The sequence below is a fragment of the Macaca fascicularis genome, chromosome 4 (genome assembly GCF_037993035.2).
Source record: "Macaca fascicularis isolate 582-1 chromosome 4, T2T-MFA8v1.1".
Lineage (NCBI taxonomy): Eukaryota > Metazoa > Chordata > Mammalia > Primates > Cercopithecidae > Macaca > Macaca fascicularis.
Window position 1 is genome coordinate 36,088,121 of NC_088378.1, and position 11,422 is coordinate 36,099,542.

The window sequence follows — 11,422 nt, forward strand, 5'->3', positions numbered from 1 at the left end:
CTGGAAACCATCATTCGCAGCAAACTATCACAAGAACAGAAAACCAAACACCGCACGTTTTCACTCATAGGTGGGAACTGAACAATGAGATCACTTGGACTCAGGAAGGGGAACATCATACACCGGGGCCTATCATGGGGAGGGGGGAAGGGGGGAGGGATTGCATTGGGAGTTATACCTGATGTAAATGATGAGTTGATGGGTGCTGATGAGTTGATGAGTGCAGCACCCCAACATGGCACAAGTATACATATGTAACAAACCTGCACGTTATGCACATGTACCCTAGAACTTAAAGTATAATAATAAAATTTAAAAAAATAATCAGAAAAAAAATGAATTTTCTGGTTAAGCGCGGTGGCTTATACCTGTAATCCCAGCTCTTTGGGAGGCCGAGGTGGGTGGATCACGAGGTCAGGAGTTCAAGACCAGCCTGGCCAAGATGGTGGAACCCCATCTCTACTAAAAATACAAAAATTAGCTGGGCATGGTGGTGGATACCTGTAATCCCAGATAGTTGGGAGGCTAAAGCAGAGAATTTCTTGAACCCGAGAGGTGGAGGTTGCAGTGAGCTGAGATCACGCCACAGCACTGCACTCTAGCATGAGTAACAGAGTAAGACTGTTTCAAAAAAAAAAAAAAAAAAAGAACTTTCTTACATTCAGCAGGCCCTTGGTATCAGCAGGGTGGGGATGAGGGTGAGGTTTGGGGAAGGGATTGGTTCTAAGACTCTCTCTCTAACACCATAATGCACAGATTGTTCAAATTCCTTGTATAAATGTAGTATTTGCATGTAAGGTACACACATCTTCCCTATATTTTAAATTGCCTCTAGATTACTTAATAATACCTAATACAATGTAAATGGCATGTAAATGGTTGTCTTATTTTTTTAATTGTGTTATTTTTTATTGTTTGTATTGTTGTTTTCAAAAATATTTTCAATGCAAGGTTAATTGAATCTGCTAGAGTGGAACCGTGGATATGGAGAACTGACTGTATTTAATATGCAAGCAAAGGGTATGCGATCTACAGCTATTTTGCCCACTTATGTTATTTCCTAGTCCATGTAGATATGATAGTTCGAGACTAGTGTCTTAGACCCGTAAAGAAAAGCATCTGGATAAATATTTGGATTTATTTTAGTGGTTGAAACATGCGATTGAAGAAGCTTAGAGACCACAGTCTTGGTAACCCAGAGGAGATCTGGGAGCTCATCACATCCAAACTTTCATTTTAGCAATAAAGCATCTGAAGCTTCCCCCACATCCTAGGAGAAATGATCTGGTCAAAAGCACAGTGTGTCAGCAACCAAGGCCGGCTCTCTAATTCCCACTCCAGCGTTCTTGAGAAAATGAGACCAATAGGGTGATAAACAATTCCCCTGAAACAGCTGGGCAACTTGTAGGAAGCTGTCAAACTTCTTCCTCCGGCGTAGCACAAATTTTAATCGGTGGTACCTAGAACAGTTTCCATTTTTGTGAAAAATGGCATCTGATCAATTTCCTCACTTCCAGTAGAGGCCGCCTGCTGTGGCTGCATTTCTACTGGCCAGTTCTCATTGGCCAGCATCTGCCTTCTTTTCCTGTGGAAATAAAACTTACGGGCAGGAGAAAGGACATATTTGGTAATGTTACGCTCCTCAGCTTCCTGCTCCGGCTGTCTCAGCTGCAAAATGTCAAGGGAAAAAATATCCCTCCAACTTGGAATGAATTCCAGACAGACCCTGATGCCTGCAAATTTGTCAGAGGGAGCCAAGTCCAGAGAAGCAGAACATGAAGAAGGTTCATTATTCGACTTCAAGAGACATTCAAATAATCAGACACTCTGGTATTTATGATTTTCCCCATTTCAGATGGTCTGTAGTTCACAACATTCCCCTCCCTTTACCGCTGATTCTGAGCTTCCTTTTACATTAAACCTCAACAGTTATAAAAAGACTCTCACATTACTCGTAAGCCGCAGGCACTACTAGGAGACACTCTGTTCACACAGGGCTGTTTGGGGCTGGGGAAGGGCAGCTCTTTTTGATTATTAGTCTGGGGAGGCCAGGCCAGGAAGTCAGGCTCACTTCACCCTGACCGCGCCACCGGAGTCCTCATGTAGCTCCCAAGTCTGTGCCAAGGCCTCCTGCCACTCACAGCACCAAATGCGATGATCTTTACTAAAAAGCACTTATTTCCATTGGCTTTCTTATTCATTTAGTCTTTTCTTTTCATGGGGGGCAGTGCGGGGTGGAATAGCCAGTTTATCCTGACTTCCACTTTGTGAATATTCCACCAGGATTGTTTATAAAGTTGAGTTTGGGGGGAACTTCATCTTTCTCCTGGCATTCGGCACATTTTCTGTCTCCTTTAGAACTGTTGCCACATGCTGGCAAAAAGATAAGGAAACTGAACTTGTAATCCAAACCTCATTAAATTGCGGCATACACATTTTCCCTTCCATTTCTTGCTCTCTATTTCTAAATGCCATGCCATTTGTTTGTACTCGGTCACCTTAAATCCTTATTTGGGTTCTCTAACAGGCACGAAGGCATCCCAATATCAATTTTAGTAACTGGTGGAAGTGCCCACATGAGGGATGGGATGTTCAGTCTTAACATGTGGTCTTTATGAATAAGGGTCTTCATTTTTTCTTTTCCTAAACTGTCCAGCTCCTCTACGCTGGTTTTGCTCCTCAACAGTCCAAGGTTTGTGCTACTTCCATGGTGATCATCTGTTAGGTCATAAACATTAGATTGTGGCATCACTGAATGAGTCAGTTGGGAGGAAGCTGGGCTGGAAATACAGCTGAGAGCCTCTGTTGACAGATGGATGCCTTCTTAATCACAGCCTGTGTGGGTAAAGGGAAAGCCTTGCTTGGCCAACCCCTCCCACTCCCACCCCCACCCCCTGCATTGATTCACAAACCTGGACTGCTCCGGAGGAGGCTGGGAAAGTCCATCCCCAGGGAATACCACTTTTTTCCTCCTCCTGCCTCTCACAGGACACCCACACGACTAGGAGGAGGCAGAAAGTGAACAGGGAACTCTTATTACTTTTTGAGAGTCAGCAAGGTAAACCTTTCATTTTCTTTTCCAAATCCTAAACATTTCCCTCTTAAACAGTTGATATTGTTAGCATTGTTTGTTTCTCAGTGTGTGTCCATCTGCCTTTTCTGTAAAATGGGCATAATGAGAGCTCACCTTTCAGAAAACAGTGGGTAGGGCTAGATGGTATAATTATGCTCCCTTTCATCAGTTTTCCCTATCTCTATTAAGCACCAGGTGCTATTGGAAAAGTTACCTTTTTATCAGATTTTTAAAATACAATTGCCGGAGCACATATTTAATTTTAGAAGAAATAGTTTAATAGTTCTAAACGTGGGGTTTCAGACAGCCCTGTGTCAAGAGCCTCTGTACGCTAGGTTGCTAGGAGACTGGACAGCCAAAGAAACAATGCCCTTTCCTGTGACCACTATCAAGAACTGCTCAGGATTCCTGCCAGCCTGTGAGCCTTTATCGTTCAGTCATTTTAGACCTCAAAGAGAACATTCCATCAAGGGATCAGGTTCTATCATCTCACTGGAATGCAATGTAAGACCCCAGAAACTCTAGTACAAACAAATTTACTATGGCTCAGATTAATAATAGATAGCACTTGAGTGTGTGCCCCAGTTGTGTTCCCTCTCTGCTAAGGATAGGATAAATGAAAATAAATTGCAAATTCAGCAGGGAGATTCAGACCAAACGTAAGGAAGAACTTCTGCCATTAAGGACATAGAAGTTGTGAAGATTGCCCCTTGGGAAGAGTTGTTAAGATCAGCCTGAAAGATCATATTTGAAGGATGAAGATGCAGCCCTCACTGGCAATGGAGGACAAGGTGATATGATTTCCTACGTTTTCTTCAAGACACAAGATTCTCCTAGTTGTGGAAAAGTGACTCTATGCATTACTCACCACTATTAAGATTGTTATTCATGATCAGGCCTGAGTGAAAGCCAGGCTACTCTTACATAACAAAGGCAGATTCTCAGTGTTGGAAGATAACCGAGGAGCCATTCATTTCATCCCTCTTCTTTCACCAGTGAAAAATCAGAGACACAGAGCATTCATTGCCACATGGCCAGCAGAAGAGCTGGGCCTAGGACCCAGACCTCTAAGGCTGTCTGTGCTGTGCGCTGTACTACACCACGTTTTCACTAATAATATAGATCTATTTAAAACATAGCTTCATCTCTGAACCCTTACGGATTTTACATTCTGAAAATGCTTTTATAAGAATTCTGTTTATGACATGAGCAGCACTGAAGCAGAAATCTGAGGAACTCTGGGGATTGGTGTGGCTAAAGATCCCAATTTAGAAGAATAGTTTAGGCAAAGCACAAAAGAGGAAATGTTATTTATATGAGCTCATTTCTACTCACCAAAAAATTTAAAAATTAAACTCAAGACCCAACAACTTTTTCCTTTCCTCAGTCCAACATGAGAGGCTTACACATGTATCCCTTTTCCCCAAACCTGTGAGCTTGTCTAATATGTAGTCTCAAGTTTATAAGCTTCCCGTAGAAAAAGTTCTATTTCATTTCTATAAATCATACTTCTCTTGTTTTATAATCCTTGAAATGGATAATGCTGCCTACAGCTTTAATTTCTAAGTTATAAATTATTATTTCTTCTCCTTTAAAAATATCTTAGAGGTAAATCTGTCTGTTTCACATAGGAAGCCAGTGGAGTTGTTCCTCATGCTTTCCCCACGAAGCTGCATCCGAAGGGCTTCCTCAACCCCGCTGTGATCACAAGTCATGCCTCACAGATTCATTTCCTTATAGAATGACTTCAGAAAGCCAGCATTTTTAATAAATAGGAAGTCAATTATATTTAATGACTAAATTCTCACCTGAAGTTGATACTAATACTATGATAACTCTCTTGTGCCCTATTTGGGTCTTTTAAAGTTCTTTGCTGTACATCTAAGAAAATCAGAATTTCGGTAGACTCCTCGTGCAGTCCGAGAAGGCAATTTCCTAGCTGGTTTGACTTAAGGGGTTCCAGAAGGCATTCTTATCCCACATATTTCTTCTGTTGATCAGTCAGCAACTGAAATTCCAACTAATGGATTCCATTCTTCCAGTTAAGACATCATCTCCAGAAAACTGTGCTAGTTGGCATCCAGCAGTGCCCAAGTATTATTTAACCCATTAGAACCTGTGACAACATCAGCTTTATTTCCTTGACCTCAGCCTGGAACAAAGGAGAGCTACACTTGGATAGTAAACACAAGTGATCTGGATAGATTATGCTGGGAAAAGAAGCCTGGAGTGGGCAGTACAGTGGGAGAACAAGGTAAGAATCAGGTAAAGACTGCCAAAAAACGCTATCACTGAATCACAGCTTTCTCTTGTTTTGGGGGTCTGTATTTATATTACTTGTTTCTCAAGCATCCTTAATATATTTATTTACTTTCTCAAAAGACTTTACTGTCATTAATCTATTTGGATTTTCAAACTGAGTCAGAAGCATACATTATGATATCATTAACTTGAGGGTATGCTAGAATCAAAATGTCCTTCTAGAATAAGTGTATATTCGAGTAAGTAAAAAACTTAAGGGGAAAAACAGGAGAGCTACTACTCAACTTTTATGGTGATTTACATATGTTAGGTGAGGCAAGAAAGAGGTAGAATGTAAAAGAAAAGGAAATTTAGGTCATTTTTTAGGCTAAGAAAAATCAAGTTGGGGGAATTCAAGGACTGGAAACACCAGTAGAAAGCTAAAGATACACTTTAATCCCAGAGATGTCTCTTAGAAAATATAGTAGTGGTTATAGAGATAGGCTGTTGGGTGATGACAATGCTAGGGCCATAGTAATGTTTCTGAAGAAAGCAACATCCTTTATCTTACTATCATTGGAGAGGTAGACTGATTGTATGGCACTTTTATTGATACTACTAGAAAATTATGCGAGACATCTCACAGAGCAGAATCAGACTTGCAGCCCATGATAAAACAGAAGACCGTCTGCAACATCAAAGAAATACAGAAGATTTTATGGCTTGCTGTTTGTTTACCTACAAGGGAAATGCCTGAAGGCCTGAAGTATGTATTACATGTAGTTTGGCTGCACTTAGAGGAAAAACTTGGATTTCTAACTTGTGTCAAACAAAGAATGCATTGTCCTTGGTCCATATTGATTGGTGAAACACAGAAATTTTCCATTTATTATTCACTTTATTATTGCATTTATTTATTTTTGACTACAGTTTGTTTTTTAATTTCATTACACCTGTTTTCATTCATGCAGTGAAATCACTCCTTATCCTTGGGAGAAAATGACAAGAAATGACAGCCACGGAATCTTCCTCTGGATATGGGAACAAAAATAGCTCTCAGAATAAATAGTGGCCACACCCAGGTAACTTCTTCATGAGGTGGCTTGGTGACTTCACAAGATAGGCCCCACCCGACCCATATGGGATGAGCACCATCTGGGCTGACCTCCTCTTTCGGGGTCTGTAATTACTGCACAAAGATGAAGGTGCATCTATGAAAGCAAACTTTGTCAAGATCTCAGTGACACACTCTGCTTTTCCAAATTACCTCAATTGGCAGTGTATATTAGAGTCATGGAATGTCTCTGGAAAGATACATAGGAGACCTAGTGACATTGGATCCTTCAGAGAGGATGACTTTTCACTGTGCACTGCTTCAGACCACCGGAAATTCGGAAATGTATATGGTTGGTGTGCATGTATTATCTCCTTAAAACTAGCTAGCTACCTATCTATCTACCTACCTACCCACTACCTTCCTACCCAGCTAATTAATTAGCTAACCAAATTTATAAGGTGTTAAAAAAAAAAAAAGAAAAGCCAAATAACTGGAAACACTTAGATCTTCCTCTGTTGCTATTTAGCTAACTGTTCAATTTAACTCTTAAATAAGTTATTTCCTCTGAGTTTTGTTTTTTTTTTTCTTCCACAGAAACTCTGCACCTAAGCAACACTGGTTTCCTTGTCCTTCCCCAAAGATGCCAGGCACATCCTAGCCTCAGCTCCTTTGCAAAAACAATTTCCAATGCCTGGAAAAATCTTGTTTTTGTTATCTCCATGGCTCGCATTTTGCTTAGTTTAAGTCTTGACTCAAATATCACTTTTTCAATAAGGCCTACCTTGATTATCCTATTTAAAATTGCAAACTTAACACCCCAGAATTCCTCATTCATTTTATCTTTCATAGTAATGATCTTCTGTTTTTCTTGTTTGTTTGTTTTATTTTATTTTATATTTTTAAGATGGAGTTTTGCTCTCGTTGCCCAGTCTGGAGCGCAATGGCATGATCTCAGCTCACCACAACCTCTGCCCCCCAGGTTCAAGTGACTTTCCTGCCTCGGCCTCCTTAGTTGGGATTACAGGCATGTGCTACCACACCTGGCTAATTTTGTATTTTTAGGTGAGACGGGGTTTCTCCATGTTGGTCAGGCTGGTCTCAAAGTCCCGACCTCAGGTGATCCACCCGCCTTGGCCTCCCAAAGTGCTGGGGTTACAGGCAAGCCACCGCGCCTGGCCGTAATGATCTTCTTTTTAAAGTACTATGTAAGCATCTTAGTACTTAACATCTTTATTGTCTATATCAAACTCTAGAACCAAGCTCCAAGAAGGCAAGGATTTGTCTTCAAATCTTTTGCTCACTGTTGCTTCCCCCAGCACCTAAGTACTGCTTAGCACTTATAGCTTTTCAAGAAATAATTGCTGAGTAAATAAAAGAACTAATGAGTTTTGCTTTCTAAATTTTTTATTCTTGATTGAATATTATTAAATGATTTGAGACTGACACATCTAGTTTTTAATTTGATGATTATTGTTAAGTTTTTCAAAAACAGATTTCAATGTATATTTTGAAAATAAATTCAAGAATAGCATTTTCTAAAAATGGCCAAGAGATATATGAAAAGATGTTCAACATCACTAGTCATCAGAGAAATGCAAATTAAAACCACAATGAACCTCACACCCATTAGAATGGCTGTTATCCAAAAAGCAAAAGATAAAAAGTGTTGGTGAGGATCTGGAGAAAAGAGAAGCCTTGTACACTGTTAGCGGGCATGCAAATGGGTGCAGCTGCTTCGGTTGCTATGGAAAACAGCATGGAGGCTCCTCAGAAAATTAAAAATAGAACTATCATATGATTCAGTAATCCCATTTCTGTTATTGATCCAAAAGAATTGAAAGCAAGATCTCAAAAAGGTAACTGAACTCTCACGTTCACTGTGGCATTATTCACAATGACCAAGACATGTAATCAATCTAAATGTCCATCGACCGATGAATGGATAAAGAAATGTGGTATATACATACGATTAATATTATTTAACCTTTGAAAAGAAGGAATCCTGCCATTGGTGACAACATGGATGAATCTGGAGGACATTTATGCTAGTGAAATAAGCCAGGCACAGAAAGACAAATATTGTATGATTTAAGTTATACGTGGAATCTAAAACAGTCAAACTCATAGTAGTAGAGAACAGAATGATGGTTACCAGAAGCTGGAGGGGGTGGTGAGAGAAATGGGAAGTTGTTGCTCGAAGTGCACAAAGTTTCTGTTATACACAATGAATAAGCCCTAGAGATCTACTGTACAGTGCAGTGTCCATAGTTATGAGTACTGTATTATATACTTAAACATTTGGTAAGAGGAAAGATCTTATGTTAAGTGTTCTTATCACAAATAATAATAATAAAGTGCGTGAGAGAAAACTTTTGGAGACAATGGATAGGGTTATTGCATAGATTGTGGTGATAATTTCACAGATGTGTACTTATCTCCAAACTCAAGTTGTATACATACAGTATGTGCTGTTATTTTTTGTCGGTTATACCTTTAAAACATGGGGTTTTTAAGTGATCTTCTCTAATTGTGAAGTACACCTTTTTCCACTTGACAACTCGTTTGCCTGGCGCATATCCTAATCTTTGTTAACAGATCCTTAACATCTAGATTATTGTTATTAAGATATCATTTTCTGTTGATCAATTTTTAACTTTGGAGGATATCTTTAAGATAATCATTCTCTTTTGAACAAACGTATCATCATTGTTTGAATGTATCCATGTTTATAAGCTTTCAACACTCATCACCTGAAACAAGTTTCGTTTCATCAACTAGAGTAGTTAACTAGTGACTTCAACCAGGAGGAGACTTAAACATAGGGAATTGGGCACCAAAAAAGTCCATTTGAGGAGTGAGGGCCAGACAACGCCACTGTAACCTTTGAGGAATTCAAGAAGTTGGAAGAATCATGGGAAACCACCCCATGACTCTTGATCTCAGCAACAGCTGTGGCACTGGGGCAGGTTATCAGCAGATTTCCCAGAAGCTGCTGTAAAACCCTGTATCTATTATCTGTTCCATTCCCCACATTGCCCACTACTGCTAAAAAGGAAATAACAGCTTCTACTTCTCCCCTTTCTGTAGAATTTGTCTTTCCCAACATGCTCTAATTTATAAACGAGCAAAGGATTTCCATTTTCAAACCCCACAGGTTCCTCAATGTACAGATTTCCATAGGCCTCAAACCTGAAAGAAATAGAAAGCAAATTGAATTCCTCCTCAGTCTACCAGTTTGTTTTGGTGGTCACTGCTACTAAGTTCTACTGATGTGCACATTCTGTAGGTAAATCCCAAAGATGAGCACATCATGTTCATGTCTCTCTTCCTTCATGACCATGGCATGCTCATCCAGATTGTCTTTTTCTACTCCCAACACAGTAAATATCATGGGAAGCAATCCTAAAGTTACAGAACATAATTCACATAATATGCCTGTACCATAGGTTAAGAAAATTAGCAAATATTGTTCTTTTAATTTAATAATTGTCCATTATTGGCCAGGCATGGTGGTTCATGACTGTAATCTCAGCACTTTGGGAGCCCAAGGTGGGCAGATCGCTTGAGTCCAGGAGTTCAAGACTAGCCTGGGCAACATGGCAAAACCCTGTCTACACAAAACACACACACACACACAAAACAGCCAGGCATGCTTGTAGCATGCCTGTGGTCCCAGCTACTGCGGAGGATGAAGTAGGAGGATTGCTTGAGCCTGGGCAGTCAAGACTGTAGGGAGCCATGATTGCACCACTGCACTCCAGCCTGGGTGACAGAGAGATCCTGTCTCAAAATAATAATAATAATAATAATAATCATCCATTGTATTTCTTATAAGTCCCCTCTCTACCTCAGTTGCCTTGCCTATAAGAAGAGGATATAATAGTACTTATTTTATAAGATTATTGTGAGAATTAAATGGAACTTCATCTGCCTATCTATCTACCAAGCTATGTATTTATGTATGTAAGATGTATGTATGTATGTATGTATCTATCTATCTATCTAGAGTTTGGAAGAGTGCCTGGACCACTGTAAATGCATAGTACAAGATAGCTACTATTATTACTATTGCTGTTGTCATCATAATCATCACTCTTTTCTGTAAAAACTAATGGGCTTATATTTCAGATAAATATGTTGAACTTAATTCTCTTTACGTGTCCCTGAAACTATTTATGCCTTTTCCATGGTCTCTTCCTGTGAAACATGTGGTTCTTCCCTGCTTAAATATGGACTTGGCCATGTGACATGTTTTGGTCAACAGCATACGAGCAGAAGTGACAATCTGCCAGTTCTAAGCCTAGGTCTTAAAAGCTCTGCAAGTGTAGTTCCACTTGCATCTTTGCATTTCCGCCACTGACATGAGAAGATTCCCTTTTGGTCACTCCTACCCCTTCAGCCTGGGCCCCAGAATGAATACACATAGGCCAGAGATGCATTGGTCAATTAACAGAATCACAGTGAGAAACAAAGCCACCAGCCATGTCCAACCTAGATCATCGGAACCCCATCCTTCCCACAATAGGTGTAAACAATAAGTGATTGCTGTTTAGAGCCTCTGAACTTTGGGGTAGTTTGCTATGCAGCAGTGGTGAACTAATACACTTTATTTCAGATGCACCTACCAGTGACTGAGTCAAATGATGACACCTGCTCTTCAACCAAGTCATATTGCATGTTTTGCCCAAATGCTGGCCATGACTCTTTGTGAACGTTGCACAGAGTAGTGCTGCAAAAACTTGAGTGGGTTTGGGGAGAGGCAAGGATTGGTGCCATTTTCTGCCTTCTGTTTTTTGCCGCCTTCAACAGTCTGCCAGCTGCTGCAGCTGCACCTTTTGGACAAATGATGTGATATCCTGGGCATTAGCTTAAATGGTACCACACATGTAAAGAGCCACAGCTGCTATTTGTTGTGCTTCTTGCTGTTCTTGGCTCTGTTGCATTGCCTAAGGGTGGCATAGATTTCTACACACGAAACATGGCTTTCCAAGATTCACAGATAGAACTTTGATCAATGCAGCCACTAATGATGATGACTGTGCATGGGAAAA

The 11,422-nt window shown here is 40.2% G+C and overlaps 1 long non-coding RNA gene across 1 annotated transcript; it reads left to right on the forward strand.

Annotated features, from left to right (window-relative positions):
• Positions 1-2,762: 2,762 nt before the first annotated feature.
• Positions 2,763-6,852, forward strand: LOC135970540 (uncharacterized). Its single transcript, XR_012434409.1, has 3 exons — positions 2,763-2,839; positions 2,989-3,058; positions 5,116-6,852. It is a non-coding gene; the product is annotated as an uncharacterized lncRNA (long non-coding RNA).
• Positions 6,853-11,422: the final 4,570 nt, after the last annotated feature.